Consider the following 17,037-nt stretch of genomic DNA (forward strand, 5'->3'; position numbering starts at 1 on the left):
TATCAAAAACAATGACTTTATGAAATTCGTAGGCAAAAGGATGGAACTGGAAAATATCATCCTGAGTGAGGTAACCCAATCACAGAAAAACACACATGGTATGCACTCATTGATAAGTGGATATTAGCCCAAATGCTTGAATTACCCTAGATGCACAGAACACATGAAACTCAAGAAGGATGATGAAAATGTGAATGCTTCACTCCTTCTTTAAAAGGGGAACAAGAATACCCTTGGCAGGGAATAGGGAGGCAAAGTATAGAACAGAGGCAGAAGTAACACCCATCCAGAGCCTGCCCCACATGTGGCCCATATATATACAGCCACCCAATTAGATAAGATGGATGAAGCAAAGAAGTGCAGGCTGACAGGAACCAGATGTAGACCTCTCCCGAGAGACACAGCCAGAATACAGCAAATACATAGGCGAACGCCAGCAGCAAACCACTGAACTGAGAACGGGGACCCCTGTTGAAGGAATCAGAGAAAGGACTGGGAGAGCTGAAGCGGCATATGAACAACAATGCCAATCAACCAGAGCTTCCAGGGACTAAGCCACTACCCAAAGACTATACATGGACTGACCCTGGGCTCTAACCTCATAGGTAGCAATGAATATCCTAGTAAGAGCACCAGTGGAAGGGGAAGCCCTTGGTCCTGCCAAGACTGAATCCCCCGTGAACGTGATTGTTGGGGGGACAGCAGTAATGGGGGGAGGATGGGGAGGGGAAACCCATATAGAAGGAGAGGGGCAGAGGTAAAGGGATGTTGACCCGGAAACCAGGAAGGGGAATAACAATCAAAATGTAAATAAGAGATACTCAAGTTAATAAAGATAAAAAAATTAAAAAAAAAAGAAGTGGTTCTTGGGGACAATTTTGACCTTCATTGTCAGCAGTCCAGTGCACTCAGAAAATCCAAACCACACACCAGCACTGGCAGTTTGGTCCAAAAACAAAAAAACAAAACAAAAACAAAAACACACACACAAAAAAAAAAACTGAGGGACGTTGCCAAATCGACATGTGTCTGTGGAAGCATCAAGAAGCAGCTGAAATATCACGAGAAGTTCTTTGTCAAGTCTCTGTGTGAAGTCACAAGGAAAGATCAGAAACACGGTGCAAGGTGAACCAATGTGAAATCCTCATCACACTGTCTAGGGTTACATTGCTGTTCCTTCTAATTGGCACGCATTCTTCAGCGAAGCGTCTGCACATCTGTCTGTTTCAGCAAGGCATCATGTGACCTAACTGAGTCCCCAGGAAATTTCAGTTTCACAGGAACTTCTGTCATGTTTTCTCCTGGAAACCGTCACAAAGCCACACAAATAACAAAGATGTAAGAGAGGATCACAGATGCAGGATGTGGTCTGTGGAATCAGAGAACAAGGGGAGGATTCAGGGATGCCCCAGCACAAATTTTGTGATTTGCATGAGCTGCTGAGGGAAATCACACAATTCTTCTCCTTGAGAACTTTCATTCCAACTTTATCTAGTAAATATACTTCCACTGAATACTTATAGAACAAGGACTTTGCAAAGTAGTCAAACCATCACACACTAAAAGAACAAGTGGAGAAGCCTCACCAGTACGTTCTTACATATACACAAGCCAGTAACACAAGGCTCACACAGGGTTGGCAGAGACAGAGCAGCAGTCATTATCGCTCAATTCACCACAAAATTAGGCACGAACTTAATATCCAGTTTGAGAGAAAACTGGAGTGTGTGTGTGTGTGTGTGTGTGTGTGTGTGTGTGTGTAAGGGGGATGTTCAAATGACCTACTTTTAGAAAAATGTGGTTGTAGTATTAGAAATATAAAATCGGTATTCATGACTCCTAGCCACCAATCCACTACAGGGTTTCAGATGAATCTTTGAGAAGAGCCTTGGATTCATCATTGGCTCTTCCTAGCTTCTGTTACCTGTAACAGAAAAAATGTCAATAAAGACTCATGTGACTCACGGAACTTTTTTCTCAAGTTTGGGGAAGGGCCAGTACCCTCCAAAACATCACTGATGTGACAATACACACCAGAGAGAGAGACACTGTGACCCCAGCACTGTGCTGCTTTGAGTCTGTGTTTGGTTTTTCTCTGTCACTGTAGAAGGAGTTGAGGACCTCAGAACAATGCAGGATGGTGGGGGTCTGCATGCTCCCTGTGTCTTCAGTAACAAGGATGGCAGAGGAGCTGTCCACGGTATGAGGCAGAGCTCCAGCATGGCCAGGCTCTCCTTGGCCCTCACACTGAACCATAGCAACAGATGCCAAGACAGTCACGATGGTCCATGGGAAACACATTCTCAGGAGTAACACTTAGCACATGGAGACATGATTACTACAGCCTGGATGCTGAGCCTGCAGAGCAGACGTCAGCGATGAGCCACACTAGATACAAACCAGGCCCATGAGCCTTTGGGAGTGCTGGGATCTGTGCACCGTGGGGCTCTTATTCTCCCTCCCCTGCGAGCCTGGAATCCCACATTTCCAGCTCTGATACACTGATCCCACGTCTCCAATTATGATGAAATAGCATCCCAGCATCCCCTACATCATTTACTTTACAATACTTTGATGCGGCCCAATGCTTCTGTGTGTTGGAATCTATGTTCTAAGAACCACTGATGGTTCTTTCTAAAAAAAAAAAAAAACCTAGCTTTTCTAGGTTTCAGTAACTCCATCTATATTCTAAAAGTATTAGAGTTTTGCTCACCAGAAAGAGTTGAGATCATGTGAATACACACAGCCACCTGCCACAAAGGTATCTGATATGTGACAACAGCACTGTGCTCTCACTGAGGTGAATGTCAAGCACTCTGAGTGAAAAGGGAAAGTAGGACTACCTATCAATGTTATCACATAGTTTCCAAAATCACATGAGAAGGGGGCACCTGGATTTGAACCAGGGACCTCTTGATCTGCAGTCAAATGGTCTACCCCTGAGCTACACCCCCACTGATACCGGTGTATACAGTTAATAATGTGCATCTCACTGGCAATATATTAGGACTGACTAAAGGTAAATTATAGATACTCATAAACCCACTTTGCAGAAGCTGTCCGACCTGACAGACAAGATGCCTTCCTCAGCTAAAGTTTCCCTACACCCATATAAACTAGGTATATACACCTTCTCAGGCCATCCTTGAATAGCATCATCAGCCAAGGAAATGGAGAAGAGCAGCCTGCAGACCCTGAGCCCACTTCACACTTCTGTCCTGGGTTAGCTCCTGAGCTGGCCAACTGCCTTCTTCTGGACCCCCAAACTCCCAGCTCTTCTTTATCTGAAGACAGATGGGCTGTCACTCAGAGTTCTCACAGGGTCCTAGCTGGCACTGTCAGTAGCAAAACTAAAGGATCCCTCTCTGCCTGGGACAGAAACTCAGTCAGTCTTTAGTCTCAGGATGTGAAGTGAGGGAGCAGTGGTCTCTGGAAAGGGCAGACAAGCTCACAGGGGAGACGTCCACCCTACACAGACAGCCAGATTCTGTGACTGACCGCCTTAGCTCTGACTGCAGATCCACCAGATAGCCCCGGAGGCACAGACTTTTATGGTTAGGCCTCCTTCTTGGTCCCTAGAAGCTAGCTGTCACTGTAACCGCTGTGCCTAGAAAGTCCCTAATTCTCCCTTATAGTTCTTGTCTTTTACTTAACATCATATTTACACATCCACAAGTCACAAGAACCACAGAAACTAGAAACAGGAGACATAAGTAATAAGAATGGGAGGGACAGTCAGCATGTAGGAAGAGATGGGAGACAGCCATCTATCACATGACAGGCTGGATTGTAGATCCCAGGTCTGGTGAGGTCCATGACTGGAATGAATGGAAGAAATATAAGACTGAGTGTGTATGATATCACCATGAGTAAAAAAAAAAAAAAACTTTTGTTAGGGGGCACCTGGATTTGAACCAGGGACCTCTTGATCTGCAGTCAAATGCTCTACCCCTGAGCTATACCCCCACCTGTTTATTAATGTCTCACAGGCACTCAGAACCTGCATGGCCACTCCCTGGTTGTTAACATCTGGCATGTGCACTTGCCAGTGCTCTGCTATCATCTGCTTCCTCCTATGAGGCCCAGCCCTGAGCTGCCTCTGCACATCTGACAGCCATGTCCCCATGAGTGACTAGCATTCTCCTGCTCAGGACCTAGCTGGTGGGTGGGTATTCAAACCTCAACTCAACTCAAACCCAAATGCTACACAGTAGCTCCTTGGCTTACTTACTTTGGAGGAGCTGCATCAGCAGAGCAGGGACAGAGATTGCTGACACTATGGCCTCTACCTGAGCATTCAAACATATCAGGATTACACCAACTTGATAACACATACTTTTTATTGAATATTTTCTTTACTTACATTTCAAATGTTATCCCCTTTCCCGATTTCCCCTCTGGAATCCTCCTATAATTTCCCCACTTCCCCTGCCTCTATGAGAGTGTTCACCCACCCACCCTCTCCCTCCCATGTCTCTGCCCTGGATTTCTCCTTCACGGGGGCAGTGAGCCTTCACAGGGCCAAGGGCTTGTCCTCTCACTGATGCCTGATAAGACCATCCTCTGCTACATATGTGGCTGGAGCCATGGCTCCACTCCTGTATAATCCTTGGTTGATGGTTTCAAATCCAGGAGCTCTGGGTGTATGTGTGTGTGTGTGTGTGTGTGTGTGTGTGTGTGTGTGTGTGTGTGTGTGTGTGTGTGTTTCTGGTTTTTTGATATTGTTTTTCTTCCTATTGGGTTGAAAACCCCTTCACCTCCATCTTTTTTTGTTGATTATTTTTTATTTACATTTCAAATGGTATCCCCTTTCTCGGTTTCCCTTACATAAAGCCCCAAACTCATCCCCACTCACCCTTCTTCTATGAGGGTATACCCCTCTCCAACCACTCCCCTTCCCACCTACCTGCTCTTACATCCCCTACAGTTGGGGGGTCCAGCCTTGGCAGGATCAAAGACTTCTCCTCCCACTGGTGCCCGAAAAGGGGACCCTGCTACATATGAAACTGGAGCCATGGGTCTGTCCAAGTGTACTCTTTGGGTAGTAGTTTAGTCCCTGGGAGCTCTGGTTTGTTGGTACGGTTGGTCTTATGGGGTTGCAAGCCCCTTCAGCTCCTTCAATCTTTTCTCTAACTCCTCCAATTGGGATCCTGTTCTCAGTTTAATGGTTTGCTGCTAGCGTTCCCTTCTGTATTTGTCAGGCTCTGTCAGAGCCTCTAAGAGACAGTTACATCAGACTCCTGTCAGCATGCACTTCTTGGCATCAGCAATATTATCTGGTGGCTGTATGTATATGGGCTGGATCCCGAGGTGGGGCAGGCTCTGAATGGCCAATCCCTCAGTCTCTGCTCCAAACTTTGTCTCCATATCTCCTCCTATGAATATTTTTGTTCCCCCTTTTAAGAAGAATTGAAAGATCCATACTTTGGTCATCCTTCTTCTTCAGCTTCATGTGTTCTGTGGACTGTATCTTGGCTATTTTGTGCTTTTGGGCTAATATCCACTTGTCACTGAGTACATATCAAGTGTGGTCTTTGTGATTGGGTTATTTCACTAAGGATGAGATTTTCTAGTTCCATCCTTTTGCCTATGCATTTATGTAGTCATTGTTTCTGATAGCTGAGTAATATTCCATTGTGTAGATGTACCACATTTTCTGCATCCATTCCTCTGTTGAGGGACATCTGGGTTCTTTCCAGCTTCTTGCTATTATAAATAAGGCTGCTATGAGCATAGTGGAACAAGTGTCCTTGTTATATGTTGGAGCATCTTCTGGGTATTTGCCCAGAAGAAGTATAGCTTGGTCCTCAGGGTAGTACTATATTCAATATTCTGAGGAATCTCCAGTTGATTTTCGGAGTGGTTGTACCAGTCTTCAATCCCACCAACAATGGAGGAGTGTTCCTCTTTCTCCACATCCTCACCAGCACCTGTTGTCACTTGAGTTTTTGATCTTAGCCATTCTGACTGGTGTGAGGTGAATTCTCAGGGTTGTTTTGATTTGCATTTCCCTGAGGACTAAGGAGGTTGAACATTGCTTTAGGTGCTTCTCAGTCATTCGATATTCCTCAGCTGAGAATTCTTTTTTTAGCTCTGTATGCCATTTATGATTAGGATTATTTGATTCTCTGGAGTCTAACATCTTGATATCTTTGTATATATTGGATATAGGCCCTCTGTCAGATGTAGGATTGGTAAAGATCTTTCCGAATCTGTTGGTTGCTGTTTTGTCCTAATGACAGTGTCCTTTGCCTTACAAGAGCTTTGGAATTTTATGAGTGCACATTGGTCGATTCTTGATTTTAGAACATAAGCCATTGGTGTTCTGTTCAGAAAATTTTCCCCAGTTCGCATGTGTTAGAGGCTCTTTCCTACTTTTTCTTCTAGTAGTTTAATCTAAGCTTTACCTCGTACACTGAGTGACCCAAGAGGTCACTGCCTTAGAGGACAATCCATGCACTAGCATAAGTGACTTTGACCTGATTTAGTTTCAGAAAACATCACGGAAACTGAGCCTGAGTAAAATCCACTGCACACGTGGGCACAGACCAGGACACCACACAGGGCAAGGGACAATGAGATAATAGGGATTTTATTTGGTTGTTTTTGACTACTTACAACATTTGATTAACATCTAAAAGAAACCTTAGGAAGGGGGCACCTGGATTTGAACCAGGGACCTCTTGATCTGCAGTCAAATGCTCTACCCCTGAGCTATACCCCCACCTGTTTATTAATGTCTCACAGGCACTCAGAACCTGCATGGCCACTCCCTGGCTGTAAACATGTGGCATGTGCACCCGACAGTGCTCTGCCATCATCTGCTTCCTCCTATGAAGCTCAGTCCTGAGCTGCCTATGCACATCTGACAGCCATGTCCTCATGAGTGACTAGCATTCCCCTGCCTTAGACCCTAGCTGAGGCAGGGACATTAAACTCAGGAGGCCTCAGCTGAAGCTGTTTGACCTCCTTCAATATTACTGAAGGAGCCATAAGCAAACACGCTGGCTGCTGAGCTGACCTTTGCAGGTGAGTGAGAGGCAGGAGTAGACAGAGGGGAAAGTTCTCTATCCACTGAGAAATCCTTGGCCAGAGGGTATATGAGGGACAAATAAAACACTCCTGCTAAATGACCAAGTAATGGAGAGACTGCAGATATGATGAAGGACATCTGGAGACCATAGTGAGTGAAGCGTGATGCAGGACAGTGACTGATAAGGTGATCAGCAGGTGACAGTCCTGGAGCAGGGCGTGATTGAGATTAATGTCCTGTGTTGCTCTTTCTAGGACTTTGTAGACTCCCTCATTGGCACAGGTCACCTGCACTGCCTCACCCGAGGATGTAGAACACATGGTGACATCTGCAGTGGCTAGAAGACCTGACCCACCTCCTTCAGACCAGACTCTATCAGGCTTGGATTCACCATGTCCTCCCCATAGGCCGACCCCTTAGAGTCCCTCCATGCCCAGCACACTGCAGCCTTAGCTGCTCAGCATCCATGGACGCTCAATTGGAGAACCAGTGTGCAGGGCCGGAGTCCTGCTCTGTTCCCCCCTGAGATTTTGCCTGCAAATTCCTCCCATTTATTCTCTCCGCACCCCACTCTGACCCTCAGCACATGCTTACACTGGGAATCTTTTCTGTGACTTTTTTCAGCCTCTGCTCTCCTGAACTTTATCATTTCCTGGCCCTAAATTTGAAATAAAATCTCTAAATCTGAGAACAATTTAACCTCATGCTGGTCCCAAACCTTTAGCTCAGCAGGGACCAGGTACAAAGACTGGCTATTTTATCAGTCAGAGCTCAGCCTACAGAATCAACCAAAGTGGGGCCAGAAATCTCTGCTGTGTGGACCCATCCCCAACAGAGATGCCAGGGATGTAGTCTGTGGAGACAGAGAACAAGGGGAGGATTCAGGGAGGCCCTGGCACAGTGTTTGTGATTTGCATAAGCTGCTGAGGAAAACCACAAAATGTTTCTTTTTGGAAAATATTCATTCATAATTTACCTAGTAAATATACTTTTGTTGTATATTTTACTCATAGAACAAGATTTATGCAAAGTAGTTAAACCATTACACCAAGGGGTTGGGGATTTAGCTCAGTGGTAGAGCGCTTGCCTAGCAATTGCAAGGCCCTGGGTTCAGTCCCCAGCTCCGAAAATAAAGAAAAAAGAAAAAAGAAAAAACCATTACACCAAAACCAGGTTTAGGAGCCACATTGGTGAATTCTTACAGAATTAAAAGCAAATAACACAAAGTTCACATAAGCATTGCAGAGACAGAGCAGGAAGTTACCATTGACCAACTCACTATAGAGTCAGCAGAGGCTTAGTATCCAGTTTTGAGAGAAATTGTGTGTGTGTGTGTGTGTGTGTGTGTGTGTGTGCGTGCATGTGTGTGTTTGTGTGCACGTGTGTATGTGTGTGTGCCTGTGTGTTTGTGCGTGCATGTGTGTGTGTTTGTGTGCATGTAGGTATGTGTGTGTGTTTGTGTACATGTATGTGTGTGTGTATGTGTATAAATGAACTTTTTAAGGAAAACGTGGTTGTGTTGTTTGAAATATAAACATACAGGCTTGCAGTTGGTATACGGTGACTACTACCCATCAACCCAACCCGGGGTTTTTCGGATGAATGTTGGAGAAGATCCCTGGATCCAGCATTGGATCTTCCTAGGCTCTGCCACTTGTGACAGAAAAATATCCCAACAAAGGCTCAAGGGAGACATGGACCTTCTCTTTCACGTTGGAGCCAATATCCTCCAAAACTCTAGTGGATTTTGTCCACTCGTGGCAACACACATGAGAGAAGGGGGCATTGTGACCCAGTGCTGTGCTGATTTATTTCTGTGTTTGGTTGTATGGAATCTCTGTCACTCTGTAGAAAGAGCTGAAGCCATCAGCATATCAGTGGAGAGGTTGCATGTTCCCTCTGTGTCTTCAGTGAAAAGACAGGAAGAGGTGCTATCTGGGGTCCAATAGGGAGCTCCAGCGTGGTCAGGATCTGCTTGTTCCTTCACACTGAGCTGTAGCAACAGCTGCCAAAATGTCGGGATCATTGTTGGGATTTTTTTTTAAATGAAGCAGCAGCAATTTTTATTGAGGGACCTAAACTGAAAATAGGTTTAAAACATAATTTAAAAAAATAAGGGTTGGGGATTTGGCTCAGTGGCAGAGCGCTTGCCTAGGAAGCACAAGGCCCTGGGTTCTGTCCCCAGCTCCGGAAAAAAAAAGAACCAAAAAAAAAAAAAAAAAAGATTACCTATGCGTATATGGGGTTGGGGATTTATTTAGCTCAGTGGTGCAAGGCCCTGGGTTCGGTCCCCAGCTCCGGAAAAAAAAAAAGAAAAAGAAAAAAAAAATAAAACAGCAAAAGTGCCAAAAAATATATGACTTTTTAAAAAACACTTTCCTTTTTTTTTTGTTGTTTGTTTGTTTTTAATATGTAGCAAGTGATGCCTCGGGTCCAGCCACCAGGAGCGTCTCACCCGATGGGTGAATCTCTAGTAACGACCCTTTTAGAAAGACATATATACTCAGATTTATACACTTTGTGTTTTCTTCATAGCTATGTACAGAGCACCCAAGTCTAGGGCTCAGCCCCAGGGCACATCCCTGCTCCCAATCACTGACTTCCTGTCTTCTGGTACCAGGTATTTGGTCAGCAAAGCAAATTAGTATTGGAATTAAGAAGCTACTGGTACCATCCATCTGGAGCAGAGGTTGCCACCTTTGGTTAAGGCCTAAACAGAATCCTCGGTGCTTCAGGAGCCCCAAGGCCCCTGCCACCAGAACACAAGGGACTGATGGATCAACAAGAACATCCAGGAAGCTCTTGCCTGCACACCTATGCCACTTGCTTCCACTCCAGAGACCTCCCAGCAGTGCCAGGCAGCAGGGTTGGTCTTGGTCTAACACTTGGGAAGGAGGAAGTAGCCACCAGCAAGTACCTGCCTCTTGGCTCCTCTCTCACACAGCAGGCTAAGAAGAGGAAGAGAGGGGTCTTGTGGGTGATGGAGGGGTAAGCTACACAGGAAGGCCTCAGTCAGGCACTGGTTCTTGCCAGCCACAAAGGAGAAGGAGACAGTGTTTACAACGGGGAGTTGCAGGTGATGGGCACGGGTGATGACAGAATGGGGGAAGGCTAGGGACGGTTGGTCATCAGCGCCATTTGAGTCCACCATTCACAAGCTGGGTGGGGTGTCATGGCAGACAGGGCTCCTCAGGTAATGGCTCATGAAAGAAGACAGAGTCCTCCCCTGAAGAGCAGGTAGAGCTCCGTGTGTTGGGGAAGCTGGGCGAGTACTGATCCAGTGGCATGAACAGGTCCAGATACTCCTGGTTGGAGGTCAAGGCCACAATGCAGTCCAGGTCTTCCACCAGCTGCTTGAAAGTAGGTCTCTGAGAGGGTACTGCATGCCAGCAGTCCCGCACCGTCATGTACAGCTCATTGGTACAGTTACTGGGCTTGTCCATTCGATGACCCTCCTTCAGCAGCTTGTAAAGTTCTTCCACAGGCACACTGGGGTATGGGAAGATCTCCCACAAGAGCACCCCAAAAGACCACCCATCCTTCTGGGATGTAGATCCAGTCAAACAATGCCTCAGGTGCCATCCACTTCACAGGCAGCCACGTTGGTGGTTTTCTTATAGTAGTCGATATGGTGAATGTCTCGAGCTAGGCCAAAGTCTGCGATCATCATGACCTTATCCTCTGTCACCAGGACATTCCTAGCAGCCAGGTCTCAGTGTATAAACTTCTTTGAGGCAAGATACTCCATGCCCCAGACCACTTGATAGGCACAGGACACCAGATCTTTGGAAGACAGCTGTTCCTCGGGGTTGTGGCTGGGGCTGTAGCACTACTCCAGCCCAGGAGGCCTCCGGGCCTGCAGATACTCCCAAAGATTGCCTTTGGGGGCATAATCCACGATGACATAGAGGGAATCATCCTGGGTGCACACCCCCAGCAGATTAATGATATTCTTGTGCTTCCCGATCATTTTCATCATCTCCATCTCCGAGATCAGGTCTGACAGGTCCTTCTCTGTTTCATTAGACTTCAACATCTTTCTCCGCCACTTTGGTCATGCGGTTGGGTTTGTCCTTATCCAGACCGATGGCTTCGGCCAATACCACCTGCCCGAAGCCCTTGCCAAGCGGTTTTCTTAAGACCAGTCTGTCTCGGGGCAGCTCCCAGCAGGGATCTTCAGGGAGGTCATATTCAGAGACACCAGCTAGCATGGGGGGTCCCACTGGAGGAGAGTTATGAAGGCTAAACCAGGTGAACCCCAGAGTTCATGGATGCACTAGAGTCAGCTGACACTGTTACCTGTCTGCACAGAAGGGTGCTCTTAGCCAGTTTATGCACAGCCATCTGGCTATGGAAGTCGCTCTTCTTGATGCCGCTTTTCATCTTGTAGATGACGACGGGCCCCAGCATACAGGAGATCAGGAAGGCCCCGGTGCAATAGATAATGATTTCCAGGTACAGAGGTGAGGTCATCATGGCTTGTCTCTCTTCCAGGGCTTCCCAACGGTCAACCATGTAGAGTGATGGGAGAGTCCAATAGAGTTACCTGCCAAGCACGTATACCCTCCTGCATCCTCAAAGGAGACATTCCGTAGATGAAGCACCTCCATTTCCTTGTCGGTGGTATTAACTCCAGCAGTCTTCAGGATCTGGACATATGGCAAGCTGTCTGGACCAATCTTACTCCCGTTCATCTTGATGTGCTTCAGCCACTGGATGTGAGGCTGTGGGTCACTGTACACCTTACACATGAACTCCACGGTGCTGCCCGGGGCCACGGTCTTGTTGGCAGGTAGCCCTGCCTGAAGGATGGGCCGGTGAGGGGATCGCTCCACAACATCTAGCTGGTAGGTGTGGTTAATGCTCCCATACTCATTCTCCATGGTGCAGGTGTAGTTGCCCTTGTTGAAAGGCACCACAGAGTCCACTATGATGCTCCAAGTGGCATAATGAACCTTGTAGCCTCCAATTCAGTGGTCAGGTTTGAATTCCTTGCCATTCTTCAACCAGCGCAAAGTGGGGCTGGGTGTCCCGCTCGACGGGCATTTGAACTTCACCGTCTTGGCAGCTGGCACTGCGTGCAGTTTCCTCTCCATTTTTTCTGGGGATGTCCAGTATGGCGCTACAGGCCTATGGTTTGGTTTGGTGGTGTCTGTCCCTTTCTCCTCTGAGGAGGAATCATCGTCGTCATCATCATCCTCCGAGGATGGCAGTGCATCTGAGACATTGGCGGAGAAGTAGGTGGTATCGCTACCAGAGGGGCTGCTGGTCACACAAGCGTAGAGGCCAGAGTCAGCGGGGATGGAATCCTGCACCTCCACCTCCTCCCCTGTGATGTGGGTGCGACTGCTCTCCACCAGCTGCACCCACAGCGAGTTGATGCTCTGCACATCATTGCGCAGCCGACAGTGAAGCTGTAGCAGGCCATGGGTGGACCAGGAGAGACTCCACTTCCACAGGGACTCCCCAGGGTTGAGCTTTCATCCCAGGCAGATCTCTTCTGAGGTCGAGGCTAGCCTGGTCTACAGAGTGAATTCCAGAACAGCCAGGGCTACACAGAGAAACTGTGTGTCAAACAAACAAACAAACAACAACAACAACAACAACAACAACAAAACAGGTAAAAAGGTCATAGGTCCTCTAGCTTCAGTCTCCATTACTGCCTCAGCCAGAATTTTTTAATTAATTACATTTCAAATTTACATTTATTTATATTTCAAATGTTGTCTCCTACCCCTTCCCTAACACCCCACTCATCCCCTCTCTCCTTTGCCTCTAAGAGGTGCTCCCCCACCCACCCACCTACTCCCACTTCACCCCCTAGCATCCCCAGGGACTTTATTCCAAAGAGTAACAGTTAGAATACAGACACACGGCTCCTACAGTACAAATGCTGAACCTGTAGAACAGATGCCAGTCATGAGCCACCACTGGATAACAACCAGGCCCTTGAGCATCTTGGGAAACTTGTGAGCTATGGAATCCTCATGGTCTTATGCTCCCCCTTCTGAGAGCCAGAACTCCCATATTCCCAGCTCTGATGAATCACCTGGATGTCCTCAACTGTTTTACCAGCTCAGTATGCATAACTCCATCTTCTTTAGGATCCACAGCTACTGCCCAATTCGTCTGTGTCTTGATTCCATAATCTGAGGACCATTGATGGTTCTTTCGAATAAAACCTAGCTTTTTGGGTTTATGAAATTTACTCTACATTCTAAAACTGTAGAAGACTTTCTCACCTAAAATACTTGAGAGACAATGAACACATGGTCAGCTATGTGTGAGGGATCTGATGGACAATAACACAGCTGTGTCCTCCACTGGGGTGAATCTCAAGTCACGAGTCAAGAGAGAGAGTAGGTCTATACTATGAATATGGACAGTTAGTTTCCAAAATCAGACAAAAAGGGGGCACCTGGATTTGAACCAGGGACCTCTTGATCTGCAGTCAAATGCTCTACCCCTGAGCTATACCCCCATTGGTACCAGTGTACACACATAATTGTCACATCTGAGTGGTGATCCATTAGTACTGACTATAAAGTTAAATTACAGATGCTCACAAACCTATATCTCAGAAGCTGTCTGACCTGACAGACAAGATGCCTTCCTCAGCTAAAGTTTCCCTACACCCATATAAACTAGGTATATACACCTTCTCAGCCCATTCTTGAATAGCATCATCAGCAAAGGAAATGGAGAAGAGCAGCCTGCAGACCCTGAGCCCACTTCACACTTCTGTCCTGGGTTAGCTCTTTAGCTGGCCAACTGCCTTCCACCTTGGCCCCCAAACACCTTTCTCTTCCTTCCCTGAAGGCAGATGAGCTGTAACAAAGTTTTCACAGGGCCACAGCTGGCACTGTCAGTAGCAACACTGCAGCATCCTTCTCTGCCTGGTACAGCAGCTCAGCAGTCTTTAGCCTCTGCGGGTGAAGTAAGTGAAGAGTGGGCTCTGGAAAGTGGAGAGGAGCACACAGGGGAAGTATTCACAGCCTGGTTTTGTGATTTGTCTCCTTAGTTCTAACCACAGATTCACCTGATAGGCCAAGAGGATTAAAGGTTTATGGGTAGGCTTTCCTTTCTGGTCCCTGGACACTGGCTGTCACTATAACTGCTGGGCCTAGAAAATCCTTAAGTTCTCTTTCATAATCCTTGCCTTCTATTTATAAAGTAATAGAACCAAAGAAACTAGGTCTATGGAGAAACAGGGAGACAGATATTAAGAATGTGAGGGACAGTCAGCATGTAGGAAGAGATGGAAGGCAGCCATTTATCCACATGACAGGCTGGTCTGTAACTCTGGTCAGGTCCATGACTGGAATGAATGGAAGAAACATAGGACGAGTGTGTGTGTGGTATCTCCATGAGTAAAAATTAAATGTGTGGTAGGGGGCACCTGGATTTGAACCAGGGACCTCTTGATCTGCAGTCAAATGCTCTACCCCTGAGCTATACCCCCACCTGTTTATTAATGTCTCACAGGCACTCAGAACCTGCATGGCCACTCCCTGGCTGTTAACATCTGGCATGTGCACCTCCCGGTGCTCTGCCATCATCTGCTTCCTCCTATGAGGCCCAGCCCTGAGCTGCCTCTGCACATCTGATGACCATGTCCTCAGGAGTAACTAGCATTCTCCTGCTCAAGACCTAGCTGAGGCAGGAGGCTTCAGCTGGAGCTGTTTCAACCCTCAACTCAACTAAAACCCACATGCAGCACAATGATTCCTTGGTGGCCTTTGGAGGAGCTGCATCAGCAGAGCAGGGACAGAGAATGCTGACACTATGGCCTCTACCTGAGCCTTCAAACCTATCACCTCTACACAAACTTGTTTGTATATATCTTTTATTGAATATTTTCTTTACTTACATTTCAAATGTTATCCCCTTTCCTGATTTCCCTTCTGGAATCCCCATATCCTTTCCTCCCTCCCCCTGCCTCTATGAGAGTCTTCCCCAACCTACCTACTCCCTCAGATCTCCTTGCCCTGCTATTCCTCTACAGCAGACATTGAGCCTTCACAGGGTCAAAGGGCTCTCCTCTCGTTGATGCCTGATCAGTCCACCTTTACTGCATATGTGGCTGGAGCCATTGGTCCATCCATGTGTACTCTTTGGTTGGTGGTTTAGTTTCTGGGACCTCTGGGGGATCTGGTTTGTTGATATTGTTGTTCTTCCTATGGGGTTGGAAACCCCTTCAGCTGTTCAGTCCTTTTTTTTATTGCATATGTTTTACTTACATTTAAAATGGTGTCCCCTTTCCTGGTTTCCCTTTCATAAAGTCCCAATCCCCTTCCCCTTCCCCCTTCTTCTATGAGGGTGTTCCCCCTCCCTAACAACCTACTCCTTCCCACCTCCCAGCCCTGACATTCCCCTGCACTGGGGGGGGGGTCCAGCCTTGGTAGGATCAAGGATTTCTCCTCCCATTGGTGCCCAACAAGGCCATCCTCTGCTACATATGCAGCTGGAGCTATGGGTCTATCCATGTGTTCTCCTTGGATGGTGGTTTAGTCCCTGGGAGCTCTGGTTGGTTGGTATTGTTGTTCTTATGGGGTGGCAAGCCCCTTCAACTCCTTCAACCTTTTCTCTAACTTCTCCAATGGAGATCCCATTCTCAGTTCAATAGTTGGCTGCTAGCATTTGTCACACTCTGGCAGAGCCCCTCAGGACAGCTATATCAGGCTCCTGTCAGCATGCATTTTTTAGCATCAGCAATATTGTCTGGGTTTGGTGGCTGTATGTATATGGGCTAAATTCCCAGGTGAGGCAGGCTCTGAACAATCATTTCTTCTGTCTCTACTCCAAACTTTGTCTCCATATCGCCTATGAATATTTTTGTCACCCCTTTTAAGAATAACTGAAGCATCCGTACTTTGGTTTTCCTTCTTCTTGAGCTTCATGTGGTCTGTGGATTGTATCTTGGGTAATCTGAGCTTTTGGGCTAACATCTACTCATCAGTGAGTGCATACCATGTGTGTTCTTTTGTGACTGTGTTATTTCACTCAGGATATTTTCTAGTTCCATCCATTTGCCTATGAATTTCATGAATTCATTGTTTTTGATAGCTGATTAGTCTACATTGTGTAGATGTACCACATTTTCTGTATCTGTTTCTCTGTTGAAGGGCATCTGGGTTCTTTCCAGCTTCTGGCTATTATAAATAAGGCTGCTATGAACATAGTGGAGCATGTGTCTTTGTTATATGTTGGAGCATCTTTTGGATATATGCCCAGGAGTGGTACAGCTGGGTCCTCAGGTAGTAGTAAGTCCAATTTTCTGAGGAACCTCCAGGCTGATTTCCAGAGTGGTTGTACCAGCTCCCACCAACAATGAAGGAGTGTTCCTCTTTCTCCACATCCTTACCAGCATCTGCTGTCGCCTGAGCTTTTGATCTTAGCCATTCTGACTGGTATGAGGTAGAATCTCAGGGTTGTTTTGATTTGCATTTCCTAAATGACTAAGGATGTTGAACATTTCTTTAGGTACTTCTCAGCCATTTGATATTCCTCAGCTGAGAATTCTTTGTTTAGCTCTGTACTCCATTTTTAATAGGGTTTTTTAACTCTCTGAAATCTAACTTCATCAGTTCTTTGTATATATTGGATATTAGTTAGCCCTCTATGGGATATAGGATTGGTAAATATCTTTTCCCAATCTGTTGGTTGCCATTTTGTCCTAATGACAGTGTCTTTTGCCTTACAGGAGCTTTGCAATTTATGGAGTCCCATTTGTGCATTCTACATCTTAGAACATAAGCCATTGGTGTTCTCTTCAGGAAAATTTCCCTAGTGCCCATGTGATTGAGGTTCTTCCCCACTTTTTCTTCTATTAGTTTCAGTGTATCTGGTTTTATGTAGAGGTTCTTGATCCAGTTTTGACTTAAACTTTGCACAGCATGGTAAGAATGGATTAATTTGTACTTGTCTACATGCTGACCTCCAGTTGAACCAACACCATTTGTTAAAAATGCTGTCTCTTTTCCATTGGATGGTTTTAGCACCTT

The 17,037-nt window shown here is 46.4% G+C and overlaps 1 long non-coding RNA gene, 4 other non-coding genes and 1 pseudogene across 6 annotated transcripts in view; all 6 read right to left on the reverse strand.

Moving 5' to 3' along the window:
- Window positions 1-17,037, reverse strand: part of LOC108350703 (uncharacterized) — a 145,372-nt gene that overhangs the window by 73,263 nt on the left and 55,072 nt on the right. The gene's annotated exons all lie outside the window — the stretch shown is intronic.
- Trnac-gca22 (transfer RNA cysteine (anticodon GCA) 22) lies at window positions 3,895-3,966 on the reverse strand. The gene has a single exon. It is a non-coding gene; the product is annotated as a tRNA-Cys (tRNA).
- Window positions 6,653-6,724, reverse strand: Trnac-gca23 (transfer RNA cysteine (anticodon GCA) 23). The gene has a single exon. It is a non-coding gene; the product is annotated as a tRNA-Cys (tRNA).
- Fgfr1-ps1 (fibroblast growth factor receptor 1, pseudogene 1) lies at window positions 10,162-12,580 on the reverse strand (annotated as a pseudogene).
- Trnac-gca24 (transfer RNA cysteine (anticodon GCA) 24) lies at window positions 13,443-13,514 on the reverse strand. Its single transcript has one exon. It is a non-coding gene; the product is annotated as a tRNA-Cys (tRNA).
- Trnac-gca25 (transfer RNA cysteine (anticodon GCA) 25) lies at window positions 14,424-14,495 on the reverse strand. Its single transcript has one exon. It is a non-coding gene; the product is annotated as a tRNA-Cys (tRNA).

Source organism: Rattus norvegicus, chromosome 4, assembly GCF_021556685.1.
Source record: "Rattus norvegicus strain SHRSP/BbbUtx chromosome 4, alternate assembly SHRSP_T2T, whole genome shotgun sequence".
NCBI classification, from domain to species: domain Eukaryota; kingdom Metazoa; phylum Chordata; class Mammalia; order Rodentia; family Muridae; genus Rattus; species Rattus norvegicus.